Raw genomic sequence first — 14,894 nt, 5'->3', positions numbered from 1 at the left:
GACTCTACTTCTTTGGAATGTGCGAGGAAACCAGAGGACCCAGAAGAAACCCACGTGGTCACAGGGAGATCGTAAAAACTCCTTCCAGACAGAGGTAGGGGTTGAACCCCAATTTTACAGATGTTGCTGTAAAGCGTTAAACTAACCATTATACTACCGTGCTTCCTGATCATGACATGGTGGAACTCCAGGCACAATTTGTGGGTGAACAAATCAAAGACCTGAAAGAATATGCATTGCTTTCATCTATTTTCCTGGTCCACTCTAAACAGCTCATCGTTGAAGAAAGAGCTGTTGAGAGCAGACCAGGAAAATAGATGAAAGCAAAAGTCAGCAAATAAGCATATATTTAAGCAGCTATCTATGAGAGGGACTCTATGAGAAAGAAAACCACTTGTAGTTAACTAAGGAAGGTCACAGAAGCAGTAAATCAAAAACCTGAGCGTATCAGTTGGCAAGAGCTAGTGGTAGACCAGGGATTTAGGAGTGGTTTGGAATCAGCAATAGAGGACCAAAAAGCTAAAAGAGGGAGGACTGTTTATGAGACAAACCTCAAAATATTTTCAAAACAACAGCATAAGATCCTATGGATGTATGAAAGGGATGTGTGCTAAGGCGGGAGTTGGACCCCTGGACCGTGAGATTAGAGAGGGTTTTTAAAAAGAGGAAAAATGAAACCTCCTATGGGGAGGTTTGCTAAGGCTACTGGGGAGAGCTTGAACTAGAATTGCTGGTGGGTGGGAACCGAACTGAAGAGACACAGGAAGAGGCAGTTGGCTCACAAACAGAGAAAGCTTGGAGGCAGTGTAAGAGGGAGGATAGGCAGGTGATAGAGAAGGGATACGCTCAGACCAATGGTTTGAGATGTGTCTATTTTAATGCAAGGAGTATTATGAACAAATGAGCTTAGAACGTGGATCAGTACTTGGAGCTATGATGTTGTGGCCATTACAGAGACTTGGATGGTGCAGGGGCAGGAATGGTTACTTCGAGCGCTAGGCTTTAGATGTTTCAGAAAGGACTGGGAGGGAGGCAAAAGAGGTGGGGGCATGGCACTGTTGAACAGAGATAGTGTCACGGCTGCAGAAAAGGAGGAAGTCATGGAGGGATTGTCTACAGAGTCTCCGTGGGTGGAAGTTAGGACCAGGAAGGGGTCAATAACTCTACTGGGTGTTTTGTATAGACCAACCAGTAGCAACAGGGACATCGAGGAGCAGATAGAGAGACAGATTCTGGAAAGGTGTAATAATAACAGGGTTGTCATGGTGGGAGATTTTAATTTTCCAACGGTTGGCATATCCCTAGAGCAAGGGGTTTAGATAGGGTGGAGTTTGTTAGGTGTGTTCAGGAAGGTTTCTTGACACAATATGTAGATAAGCCTACAAGAGGAGAGGCTGTACTTGATCTGGTATTGAGAAATGAACCTGGTCACCTGTCAGATCTCTCAGTGGGTGAGCATTTTGGAGATACTGATCACAATACTATCTCCTTTACCATAGCATTGGAGAGGGATAGGAACAGACAAGATAGGAAAGCATTTAATTGGAGTAAGGGGAAATATGAGGCAATCAGGCAGGAACTTCGAAGCATAAATTGGGAACAGATGTTCTCAGGGAAATGTATGGAAGAAATGTGCAAATGTTCAGGGGATATTTACATGGAGTTCTGCATAGGTACATTCCAATGAGACAGGGAAAGGATGGTAAGGAACAGGAATCGTGGTGTACAAAGGCTGTTGAAAATCTAGTCAAGAAGAAAAGAAAAACTTACGAAAAGTTCAAAAAAACTAGGTAATGATAGAGATCTAGAAGATTATAAGGCTAGCAGGAAGGAGCTTAAGAATGAAATTAGGAGAGCCAGAGGGGCCATGAGAAGGCCTTGGCAGGCAGGATTAAGGAAAACCCCAAGGCATTCTATAAGTTTGTGAAGAGCAAGAGGATAAGACGTGCGAGAATAGGACCAATCAAGTGTGACAGTGGAAACGTGTGTATGGAACCGGAGGAGATAGCAGAGGTACTTACTGAGTACTTTGCATCAGTATTCACTACAGAAGAGGATCTTGGTGATCGTAGGGATGAATTACAGTGGACAGAAAAGCTTGCGCATGTAGATATTAAGACAGAGGATGCGCTGGAGATTTTGGAAAGCATCAAGTTGGATAAGTCTTCGGGACTGGACGAGGTGCACCCCAGGCTACTGCGGGAGCTGAAGGAGGAGATTGCTGAGCCTCTGGTGATGATCTTTGCATCATCAATGGGGACGGGAGAGGTTCCGGAGGATTGGAGGGTTGCGGATGTTCTTCCCTTATTCAAGAAAGGGAGTAGAGATAGCCCAGGAAATTATAGGCCAGTGAGTCTTACCTCAGTGGTTGGTAAGTTTATGGAGAAGATCCTGAGGGGCAGGATTTATGAACATTTGAAGAGGCATAATATGATTAGGAATAATCACATGGCTTTGTGAAAGGCAGGTCGTGCCTTACGAGCCTGATTGAAATTTTTTGAGGATGTGACTAAACACATTGATGACGGTAGAGCAGTAGAAGTAGTGTATATGGATTTCAGCAAGGCATTTGAGAAGGTACACCATGCAAGGCTTATTGAGAAAGTAAGGAGGCGTGGGATCCAAGGGGACATTGCTTTGTGGATCCAGAACTGGCTTGCCCACAGAAGGCAAAGAGTGGTTGTAGATGGGTCATATTCTGCATGGAGGTCGGTGACCAGTGGTGTGCCTCAGGGAACTGTTCTGGGACCCCTACTCTTCGTGGTTTTTATAAATGACCTGGATGAGAAAGTGGAGGGATGGGTTAGTAAATTTGCTGATGACACAAAAGTTGGGGGTGTTGTGGATAGTGTGGAGGGCTGTCAGATTTTACGGCGGGACATTGATTGTCACAGGGGGGCGTTGGGAGCGGACCCAAATGCAAGACATAAATGTGTCTTGTGAGGTTAACTAAATTGAGTTTATTGCTCGTTACAAGGAGAGCAAAGCAGAAGCGGGAATAGCGTAATGGACAAGAACTCAGACCCTGGACTAGGCTGGGATTAAGGGTCTGGGCTAGGACTCAGAACACAGACCTCGGATCCAGGACTTGATACTTGAAACCTCTGGAGTTGGGACTCTTCTTATTCATTGGACAGACTCAGACACAGGACATAAAACACTGAGCCGGGAATCCTCCTTAGACACAGGACGGAGTAGGGACACTTCTTGACACAGGGTCAGGACCCTTCCAGGTACAGGGCCGGGACACCTTTTAGATGTAGGACATGGATACGGAGACCACACAACGATGGACAGTACCGTAACTGGGCACAAGTACACTCCAAGCAGCAGCGAGCTCTTGACTCACCCCGGTGGGTTAACTTTGACTGATCCGCTCTGGCAAAGGAAGGCAGCTTGCTGGCACTTGCTTCGGGAGGAGACTAGGCTTGCTCCGGCAAGAAACTTAGTTGGCTCTGCACAGAAGACATTGGCTCGCACTACCTTCGGTGACTTCGTTAACACTCTTGCGCAGAACAGCTAAAAGCTGGAGACTTATAAACTGCCGGTTCAGCCGAGAGTAAATTGCCTCTAATCACCAAACCCGAGGGACACGAGAAAACAGGAAACCAAAGGGAAACAGGGAGTCAACGGTCCAGATCGTAACACAAACAAAGTAAATTTAAATGGAACCCGATCCAGACCATGACATTGATAGGTTGCAAAACTGGGCTGAGAAGTGGCAGATGGAGTTCAACCCAGTTAAGTGTGAAGTGGTTCATTTTGGTAGGTCAAGTATGATGGCAGAATATAGTATTAATGGTAAGACTCTTGGCAGTGTGGAGGATCAGAGGGATCTTGGGGTCCGAATCCATAGGGCACTCAAAGCTGCTGCGCAGGTTGACTGTGTGGTTAAGAAGGCATACAGTGTATTGGCCTTCATCAATCGTGGGATTGAATTTAGGAACCGAGACATAATGTTGCAGCTATATAGGACCCTGGTCAGACCCCATTTGGACTACTGTGCTCAGTTCTGTTCACTTCACTATAGGAGGGATGTGGAAACCATAGAAGGTGCGCAGAGGAGATTTACAAGGATGTTGCCTGGATTGGGGAGCATACCTTATGAGAATAGGTTGAGTGAATTCAGCCTTTTCTCCTTGGAGCGAGGAAGGATGAGAGGTGACCTGATAGAGGTGTATAAGTTGATAAGAAGCATTGATTGTGTAGATAGTCAGAGGCTTTTTCCCAGGGCTGAAATGGATAGCACAAGAGGGCACAGTTTCAAGTTCTTGGAAGTAGGTACAGAGGAGATGTCAGGGGTAAGTTTTTCACGCAGAGGGTGGTGTGTGCGTGCAATAGGCTGCCGGCGACAGTGATGGAGGCAGATATGACAGGGTCTTTTAAGAGGGAACATCGACTCAGACCATGAGAGGCCTGCGTCAGGCTTTTTCATGCCTTACAAGGTGCAGATTGGAAGTCTGTGTGAGCTGCCATTCCTCTCCTCCCTCCCTCCCCTCCCTTTTAAGAGACTCCTGGATAGGTAAATGGAGCTTAGGAAAACAGAGGGCTATGGGTAACCTTAGGTAATTTCTAAGGTAAGGACATATTCGGCACAGCTTTGTGGGCCAAAGGGCCTGTATTGTGCAGTAGGTTTTCTATGAAATGGTAGATAATTTAAATCAATACCTTGTTCATGGTAGATACTGCTAATATTCAAAGATAACAGATGGTAATAATTTATATCGTGTGGGACAAAGGCAAAACAAACGAGACTATGGGTAAACTAATTACCAAGGTCCAATGAGCTGCCTCTATGGTTTTTAAAGAAAATAGATATAGAAACAGTAGAAACATTGTCTGGAATTTTTCAAAACTAACTGAATTCTGGGAGAATATCATTGTACTGAAAACCTGTAAATGTGATGCTTTTCTTCAAGAAGGGAAGATTAAAAAGCAAGAAAATATAGGCCAATTAGCTTAAATCTATTGTTATGAAAATGAGTTATTTAATAATAAAGAAAGAAATAGCCACCATTATTACTATCATGCCAACTCATCATGGTCTTATGATGGGGAACAACACACATCAAAGTTGCTTGAATTTCCAGCATCTGCAGAATTCCTGTTGTTTCCTTATGATGGGGAAAATAGTTTCACAGTTTTTCAAGAGTTCTCCAAAGATATGATAAGCAGAATTGATATAGGGGATCCTGTAAATGTAGTTTATTTGGATTTCCAGACAGCATCAGATAGAATGCCATAGAAGAGACAAAATCCCATGTATTTGCAATAATTTCAAGAGGACTAGAATATCAAAGCAAGAATGTAATGCTGAGACTTAATAAGGCATTAGTCAGACCACATTTGGAGTATTTTGGGCCCCATATCTACGAAAGGATGTGCTGGCATTGGAGAAGGTCTGGAGGACATTTTTGCGAATGTAAGTGTTATCAAATGAGGAGTCTGTACTCGCTGGGGTTTAGAAGAATGAGAGGGGGATCTCATTGAAATCTATTGGATAATGAAAGGCCAAGATAGAGTGGATCTGCAGAGCATGCTTCCAATTGTGAGAGAGTCTAGGACCAAACAGCACAGCCTCTGAATATGTCCCTTTAGAACAGAGATGAGGAGGAAATTCTTTAGCCAGAGGCTGGTGAATCTGTGCAATTTGATGCAACAACTGGCTGTAGAGGTCAAATCATTGGGTATATTTAAACTAGAGGTTAGTAGGTTCCTGATTGGTAAAGGTGTCAAAGCTTATGGGGAGAAGGCAGGAGAATGGAGTTGAGAGGAAAACTAAGTCAGCCCTGATCAAAAGTGCAGCAGACTCGAAGGGCCAAATAGCCTAATACTGCTCCAATGCCTTATGGTTTTATGGTCTTCAGAGGCTCTCTATATTGGGGAAGATGTGTTAGCATGGATGGAAGTTAGCTTAAAGAGTCCTTTTCAGACTGAGAAGACATAGCTAGTCAAAGTCCCCAAGGATCAGTCCTTGGCTCTCCATTACTTCCTGTCTATAATAATGACTTGAAGAAAGGGTGCATCTCCAGGAAGAGATGTACCTCTTCCTAGAGATGCTGCCTGGCCTGCTGCGTTCACCAGCAACTTTGATGTGTGTTGCTTGAATTTCCAGCATCTGCAGAATTCCTGTTATTTGAAGAAAGGGGAAGAGTTTAAGAGGACACGAATGGGGGAGGTAGGGCTTGTTGCAATAGGGATATTTGGAGTTAGCAACAGGGATTTAGAGAAATTGAGCAAGTAGGCAAAAACCTGCCAAATTAAGTTGGAAATCAGAAGTCATGCACTTCAGGAAGAGGAAGATCACTCATCATCGTCTTCAAAATGAGACTTTGTGTTTTTACAGGGAACAGGAAAGCTCTCAGGGTCTCAAATTAGTTCCTCATCCAAAAAAACTATACCAACAACAGTGCAGCCCTAGACTGCTGAGTCACAAGTCTATAGAGTAAGTCCTGAACTCAAAACTTTTTCATTTTGTATGTTTCAGCTACTATAACAAGATTGCTAATGCAATGTTCTTGTTGACTTCCAGCCTGCTTCCACTTAGAACATTTTGCTCCTCAGAATTTGAAGCAACTTTCAATTCATTGGTATTTTTGTATGGGTGAATTATGATTGATATATGACTATCTGCAATATTAGAAGAGGAGTGATGCAACTAAATGGTTCTGTATTTTACTTTGAAGCTTCCTTTGGTTTTTGGCCAGTAAACCTTACTTTCCCCCTTGAGAATAGTTGGCAGAATGCATTCTAGAGGTCCATTATGTTATGGAACTTATACCAGACAATGAAAATTTCCACAGTGGGTGAAGACATCAAAGAATGGTTGAAACACATCAAGAGTTATTTTGCAGGCATGATGTTAAACTGTGATCTTGGCTGCACACTTATGATGGCATACAAGATCCAATGATACTGGTTTCAAAGGGCCAAGCAATTAGTTTCAGTGTCCTGATTGATTATCAATGTAAATTGCCTAGTCATTAAAAACTCTAATTCACACTTTAAAAACTCTAATTCACACTTTGTAGTTTAGGTCTTGTTGTTTGTTATTATTTTTACCATTATACTGCTGAGAATGCTGGTAACGTGGCTGGTTCTTCAGAGCCATACCTATGTTTTGGGACATGGAATAAATTTACCCAGTGTCCTTGAAGAGGAAAATTGTGGTATTTTTGAAATGGAATTGCGAACACAATAACATGGCATTATAACTACTGCAACTGGTTCTTATCTCATTAGTGTTTATTGGAGCTTGCTTACAAACAGGCTGCTGCATTTGCTACTTTGCAACAATAATCATGCTTCAAAAGAACCTTATTGGCTCCAAAGAGCTTTGAGACGTCTGGAGGATGCGTAAAGTGTTATTTAAATATATTCTTTTTTCAATGTTCGTTTGGTCATTCAATAAGTTTAGAGCACCAGTTCTTCAGTAGACAGTGATTTGATATATTGTGAAGTGACATCTATTGTAGGGCTTTTTACAGTTTTATTGGAAATGATATTATCTTGAGCAAAATACAAAGAACTGGAAAAACTTGCAGCATTTTTTTACATTGCACGTTAAAACAGGAGTGGCATTGCTTCACAATGAAACCACACTTGGTGCCCTTATTTCTATATTTGTTCAGCCCATCACCAACACTTGAGTAGTTGGCCAGTAGTTGATTACAAGATGTATGAATCATCATGTCTGAAAAAAACAAGGATTCCGTCACCAGCAACAATGTGTGCAATATTGGTAAAGTCATGTGATGCTTAGAATGCCCTATAACATAAAAAAATTATCTTCACTGGAGATGGTGGTGGGCATCATATTAGGCATGTAGGCAGTATGCATGTAATGGATGGGTAAACTTCCAGTAAAATAAAACCACCACACGCATTGTTTTACATTATGTTTGTAGTTAATACAATCTAAATTTATCTGCTGAATTTCACATCAAATATCTCAATTTCTTTACAATGTGGATTGATTTTCGGAGTACAGCCATTTTCAGTAAGATCACCCGAAAAGTCAGGAGTCCAATATCTTTCCATATAGTATGGTTAAAGGATGTCATCCTAGGTAATAGAAAGAATTAGTGGATTTTCTTTCAGTGACTCATTCCTGTCTTACGGTGTTGTAAATGATACCCTCCTCTCCACTCTATCTTCTATCTAGTTGTAATTCCTGCAGAACATAGGCAACCAAAACGAGTACTTAATTTTTGAAATTAAGGAAAGTTCAAATGGCATTTGGGTATTCAGTAGCATGATAGCCCTTTTAAATTCTATCTGAATTTACTTTAAGAGTGCACAAATAATGACATTTATAGGAACTAAAATCATCAATCACACTTACTTAGAGTTAACATCACTTTGAAAGAATCTTTTATGAAAACAATTCCTATGTGTGCTCGTCAACACACTGCGATCTGGGATAAATGCCAGGTAACATTACCATATGCAGAACCATCTAAACACAATAAGATACGAAAAATTATGGTCAATTTTAGCAATTCCTGGGAGGAGGAGGCCATTTTATTCATATGCTGCTGAGGGGACGTGAAGGATATTGTATGAAAAGAACTATTGATTGTGACAGAACATTGGTCTTGATTTACCATTTAATTATCAGCCCAAAGGGATTTTCAATAATTGTGTCATTTGAGCAGCATCTATTAATGAAGCTTCCTCACAGCTCCAGATTCAGTGGAACATATATTTGACTACTCTTTTAACAGGTGAATTATGATTGAGATAAGAATACCTACTGATTCCCTAGAGCCAACCTGAATGTCTATTAGACAGAAAAATTCAGATGGGGGAGCTGGGTACAGGTAGTACTAATGTGTACTTAGCACAATTAACTGAGGTCAAATTTCTACCCCCATTTATTTTTGCTTCTCTGCTGTAGCACATGCTAACTTCATCCGTTTCAGGTTTTTAATGTATAAATTGTTACTTAACTGTGGTCTTCCAAAACTAAGCAGACTAAATGTTGACAATGATCCCAAATTAAATGTAGGAACTGCTTGGAATAAAAAGGGCTGTAGTAGCAATAAGTAGAAATTATTTAACTAACAGGAAAAAGAATAGTTGTGGAAGGCTATCTTTCACATTGAAGAGAAGTGTAAAGTAGGATCCCATAAGGGCCTGTGTTACATATTAATGAATTTGACCTTGGTGTTCAGGGCACAATCCCAAATTTGCAGATGACCGATTTGCACAGTACTGCAAAAACGATGTTAATCCACTTTGAAAAGATAAAGAAAGAATGATGGAATGAGCAGTTAGGTGACACATAATATTTAATGGTGAGGACTCTAGGAAGAATGAGAAGAGGCAATATAAAGAAAAGGACATAATTCTAGAAGGATTACAAAGGCAGAGGGATCAGTGGGTTTATGTACATAGTTAATTGAAAGATTGAGAATGTAGTTAATAAACTAGACATTGTCCTTGGCTTTATAAGTAAAAGCAAAGATTACAAGATCATGATGCACATTTATGAAAGACTGGTTCAGCCATATCTGAAATATTATGTCCACTTCTGAGCATCAAACTTCAGGAATCATGTAAGGACTTTAGAGAGGTGGCAGAAAGGATTTACTAAAATGATTGAAAGGATGAGGGACTTTGGTTATATGGAGAAGATGGAGGTGTTTTCTCTTGGAACAGAGGAGGGCGAATGAAGATCTGATAGAGATACAGGAATATGAAATCATGAAGGATCAACAGAGAAAAGGAAATAGTTCCCATTGGTGGAGGATTCACGATCCAGGGGACTTAGAATGAAAGTGATTAGCAAGAAAAAGTAACATTAAAAAAACATTTTCACATAAGGAGTCTAAGGCACTACCAGGGGCAGTAATGGAGGTAAAATAAGGAATTAGTTAAGAATCTGAGAGGACAGAATTTGCAGAACTATGGGGAAAGGTTGGGAAGTGGAACTAGCTGGATTTCTCTAAAATGGAACCATTATAGATTCAATGGATTACACGGCATCTGTCTTCTGTGCTGTAACTATTCTGTAATTGTGTACTCCTTAAATTGACTAAATATTGACAAGCAATAGGCAAAACTCTCCAGTTATTTTTAAATGTCCAATCATCCCATTGATCAATTTTCCTCTCAAAAGTTAATTCAATCTATCATCTTAAATTACAGGACTGAGAAAAAAATGTTAGCTTGCCAGTGCCTTAGGGTGAAGCACTTTTCTTACAGAATCCATGCATTGTGCAATTGCAATTAAAATTGTCAAGTACCTGAAGTGAATCACCTAGAACAACCTTAATCAGTCTGCAAAGATTCTGGCATGAACCCAAATGAAGTCAATCATGTCAAGCAAACAGCAGATACCATAAATATGAGCCATTTTAAGCCCAGTCCATTTCACAACATCAATATTGAATCATTGATCAGTTCTCTTCTTCTTTAAGTTGATGCCTGGAGAAGGATTAGGCCAATATTTTGGAAGAAACTTCAGAACTGTGTGCTATCTTTTTATTTAAGAAGAGAAATAAAACTCATTGTGTTTTAGAATTGTATCATTTTTCTAAGAAGCAATTGGGTGTGCGTTATACTGTATGTTGAGCTTTATGGCAACTTACTGATGTACAGCTTGATATAATCTGTGTAACGATGATCTGCACGCATTTCGCAACCTCCAACTCCAACTCCGGCCTTAATCTCCAGGCTAGGTCTTCACACGCTTGTGTTTCTCTCTCCCCTCCCCCCACCTTTTAAATCTACTCCTCGACTGTTTCTCTCCTGCCCTGCCAAAGGATTTTGGCCTGAAACGTCAACCATACTTTTTTGCATAGATGCTGCTTGGCCTGCTGAGTTCCTCCAGCATTTTGTGTGTGTGCGTGTGTGTGTGCGCGCGTGTGTGTGTGTTGCTCGGACTTCCGGCATCTGCAGATTTTCTCTTGTTTGTGTAACAATGAAATTGGTTTTTAGAGCAATCACCTGTTCTGATAATACTTTGTGCGCCTTGGTGTAAACTTTGTCAGGCAACACTCTTGGGAAGCATTTATTGCTTGAAAGACATGAAATAGATACAATCGCTGCTAATTTTCAAATGCAGAAGTAAACCATCAGCTCATTCAAAGATTACTATTCCTTTAACTCTCTTCCCTACCTCTTGCTCATGAAGTTGCACATGTAAAATTTCCAGCTGGTAATCCAGCTCCCTTTCACAAGTTACTATGAATTCTCTCTCCCTTATGTTTCTGGTAGAATATTTCCAGTGCTCAATATTATAAATGCCAATCTTTTTTTTGTACGATTCCCTAACTCTTTGCAGTTTGAACTTTCGTTCAACTTCTTTGATGGATGTAAATTCTTTACTGTATGTATTTTCCCTGCTACAATAGCAACCTAATCTGCTTACATGTTAATTTCTGTACAGGGCTCCCAGGTTTTATGTATGAACTGATTTAGGGAAATCCGACTTTATGCAAAGTCTCCCATATATTTTAAAGCATTTTCAAGCTAGTGATAACATGCTTCATGGTAATCATTAATGACTGGATACTTCATATATTCCATTAGTTTAATCATGGGCAGTGATAGGGTGATTACTCAATGAAATGAAAGAATTATAGCATTTGCATGTACAGTGAAACAAAATAGGTAGCTGTAGAAAAGGGACGTTTCTGAAAACAGAGAAATCGGCTTATGAACAATTCTCAGGAACAAAACCCTTACATAACCTAGGGACTGCTGAATATGCAACCATATTAGTAAAAGCTTTAATGAACAATGTGATTTATGTGGAATATTATTTAATTATTCCAAAACTGTTCATTAAAAGGAAAGCAATATCATGGAGAATATAAACTGGGTGAAGTTAAAGTAGACACAATAGTAACTTTCCATTGAGCTTTTCCATTTCCAACAAAATAAAGAAAATAAACATTTTCTGGATTATTTTTGTCACAAACCAGGCAAAATGATAAGTGTGCATGGACAAACTCATCTCAATAATGCTGCCAGGAATGTGTTGTGAATAATAATTGGTGCGTGGATGGAGAAGAAGCTTGTTGAAGACTACAATAGGATATGGATCAGTGGCAAAGTGCTGGAACATTGGCAGATAGAATTTAATCCTGACGGCCGTGAGGTGATAGACAGTATGTTGGGAAGTCAGATGGGAAAGGATATATACAGTCAGTGGTAGGTACTATGGAATACAGATGAACTAGGATGCAAGTCCATAGCTCCCTGAAAGTTGAACACAGATTGATAGGGTGCTGAAAAAGCACATGTCATACTTGCTTTCACGGGTTAGGGCATGGAATATAAAAGCTGGGTGTTTATGTTGTAACTTTACAAAATACTGATTAGGCTGTACTTGAAGTATTGTGCGCAATTCTATCGGAAGGATGCTAATGCACTGGAAAGAGTGCGAAGGAAATTCGCCAGCTGTAGAATTTTAGTTAAGGGAAGAGATTGGATGGGCTGGAGTTCTTTCCCTGGAACAAAGGAGGCTGAATGATGACCTGATAGAAGCATATGGGGCTAAAAAAAAGGAAATTGCCTTTTAAACTCACGAGAGAGCATAGGCCATCAACTTTTTACTGTTGATGTTTCTGTAGCAGGCAATTTCTTTTTTACAAGGTCGAGTTGCTAGCTTGGCGCTCAACCCAGCACGGGTGGAAAGCGTGCCTGGGGAGCCGGCTGGGTTCGAGCTCGGGAGCCTTCGATCCGAAGTCCGGCGCTGATGCCACTACGCCACCAGCCGGCTTATATGGGGCTAAGTGGAGTCAAAATAAAATGGATTATGGTGAGAGGAAGAAGTTTTAAAGAGGATCTGAGTGATAACTTTTTTTTAACACAAAGAATGGGTCATATATGGGACATGCAGGCAGAGGAGGTGGTGTTATCAGATACACTTGTTATGATTGTATAATAAATAGGTAAGGTACAGAAGGATATGGTCCTAATGTGGGCAAAAGATATTAGAACAGATGGGCAATGAGGTCCTTATAGCCATGGTGGGCCAAAGGACCTGTTTTTGTGTTGCACAACTTTATAAATCTATGGACTTACAACTGTAAAGGTTTGAACAAAATTAATTAATGGACTAAAAGGGAAAAACTGAGGTAACGGTGATGTATTTTGGATCGCACAACTTCATGAATTTTCTCCACAACTTATTAATATGTTTGTAATGGCCAAAGAAAATCAAAACAATTGCCACTGCTGGTGACCCTACAAATTACACTTGCATGACGTACTTTCACTCCTGTAATGATTAGTCCAAAAGTCGAGAATATGTATTCGATCCTTTATTAACAATTAGCAAACATTCACTACTAATGTAATGGCTTCTCTGTAATGTTCCACTGCTAAGGTAATGGTTTCTCTGTAGCAGCAATGTTTGGGTTATGACTGGAGATAACGGGGCATGTTAGCCAATGAGAGGCATGTTGTTCTTTCCCGTCGGTCTGGGAGCAGGGATTTCGTGGTCTTTTGCCAGGTGGAGATGAGGAGAGAAGACGCGAATGGAGAGAGTTGGTAGACCACCAGATGGAGTGGACTTGGAGCGAGGGTCTGAAGGTCAGTGACGATCGGAGGAGGTCGATGATGGACGAACGACCTTATCAGTGAGCTCCAATGTTGTGCATTAGATTGTTTCATGAGAATGGGTCCCTTTCTATTTTTGTTTCTTTACTAACCATACAGTCAAAGTAAGAATTATAAAGCTTAATCATTTAATTGCGTATTGTGTACCATTTACTATTTTGTGGTACTGATTTGTAACAGGGGACACATCACACAGTATCCACCCAAATGAGATTTCTTAAGTTTGGCTGGTCCAAGAGCTATCATCCTCTAGATTAAGCTGTTAGCCAAACCGAGGGTTACAATTGTGGGGGCAATATTCTGGGATTGATTTCGTTGGATGCTGTGTGATTACCCTGAGCATTGAACCAGTGGGGTAGATATTAGTACTCCGGATGAATTGTTAATTCACCTGTTAAGTACTGTTAAATTTGCGATTTTGGGCAGAGGGTTGTGGGCGCAGCTCTCGTTTTGCTGCAGATCAGCACTGAGGTAGCGGTAACTGGGGGCAGAGATTGCAAAGACAGGGTTCTCTCATTTCTGAGGAGTGAGGGGAAACAGTGGCCAGATTTCGAATATCTAATTAGTCCACGTCCCCAGTAAAGAGTGAGAATTCTGAGTTAGTATCCGCTCTTGCCTCTCTGGCGAATAAATGAAAAATGCCCAGGTTCAAAGTCCCTGCTATGGTAGGCTCTGCCTATTCTCTGGAACAATGCCCACCCCTAAAGGGGAGGAGGAGTATGAGGCTTGGGCGGAGTGGACCTCTCAGTTGTTAGATGAGTGGCAGTGCCCTGATGATGTAAAGCAACAGAGATTGGTTGAGAGTTCGACTGGGCGGGCTGCTGACGTTGTGGGAGCCGTCAGGTTGTGGTGTCCCATAGCAACAGCTGTCAATTACATACAAGCACTGGACAGCGCTTTTGGCCCGACAGGAAGCCCAATGGAGCTCATGATGAGGTTTCAGAACATGCGTCAGAAGAAGGGGGAGAAGCTTTCTGCTTTTATTTTTTGGTGAGAGCGGCACAGAGGGGTCATTCAGGCAGCTGAGGTGGATCAGTTAAGAGTGGACAGGGGCGCCCAGTCCCAGGGCCTGATTGCTTGTGGTCTCTGACAGTCTCATAAGATGTGTCCACCTCCATCATTTGTTGAGCTGATCAGAGAGGTACGGGAAGAGGAGAACGTATCAGAGGTGCGGGAGGCCTCCATCAGCAGGGTACAGTCCTCGGTAGTGGTCCGCTGTGGTGAAGTGACCCTGAATAGCCTGCCCTGGGGAGTGGTAGTGGAGATTGCGGCAGAGTTGAGAACGGAGATATGTCGGTTGTTATCAGTGGGTGTGACCC

Source organism: Mobula birostris, chromosome X, assembly GCF_030028105.1.
Source record: "Mobula birostris isolate sMobBir1 chromosome X, sMobBir1.hap1, whole genome shotgun sequence".
NCBI lineage: Eukaryota > Metazoa > Chordata > Chondrichthyes > Myliobatiformes > Myliobatidae > Mobula > Mobula birostris.
The sequence above is the reverse complement of the archived record's forward strand: the minus strand, read 5'-3'. Positions refer to the sequence as shown.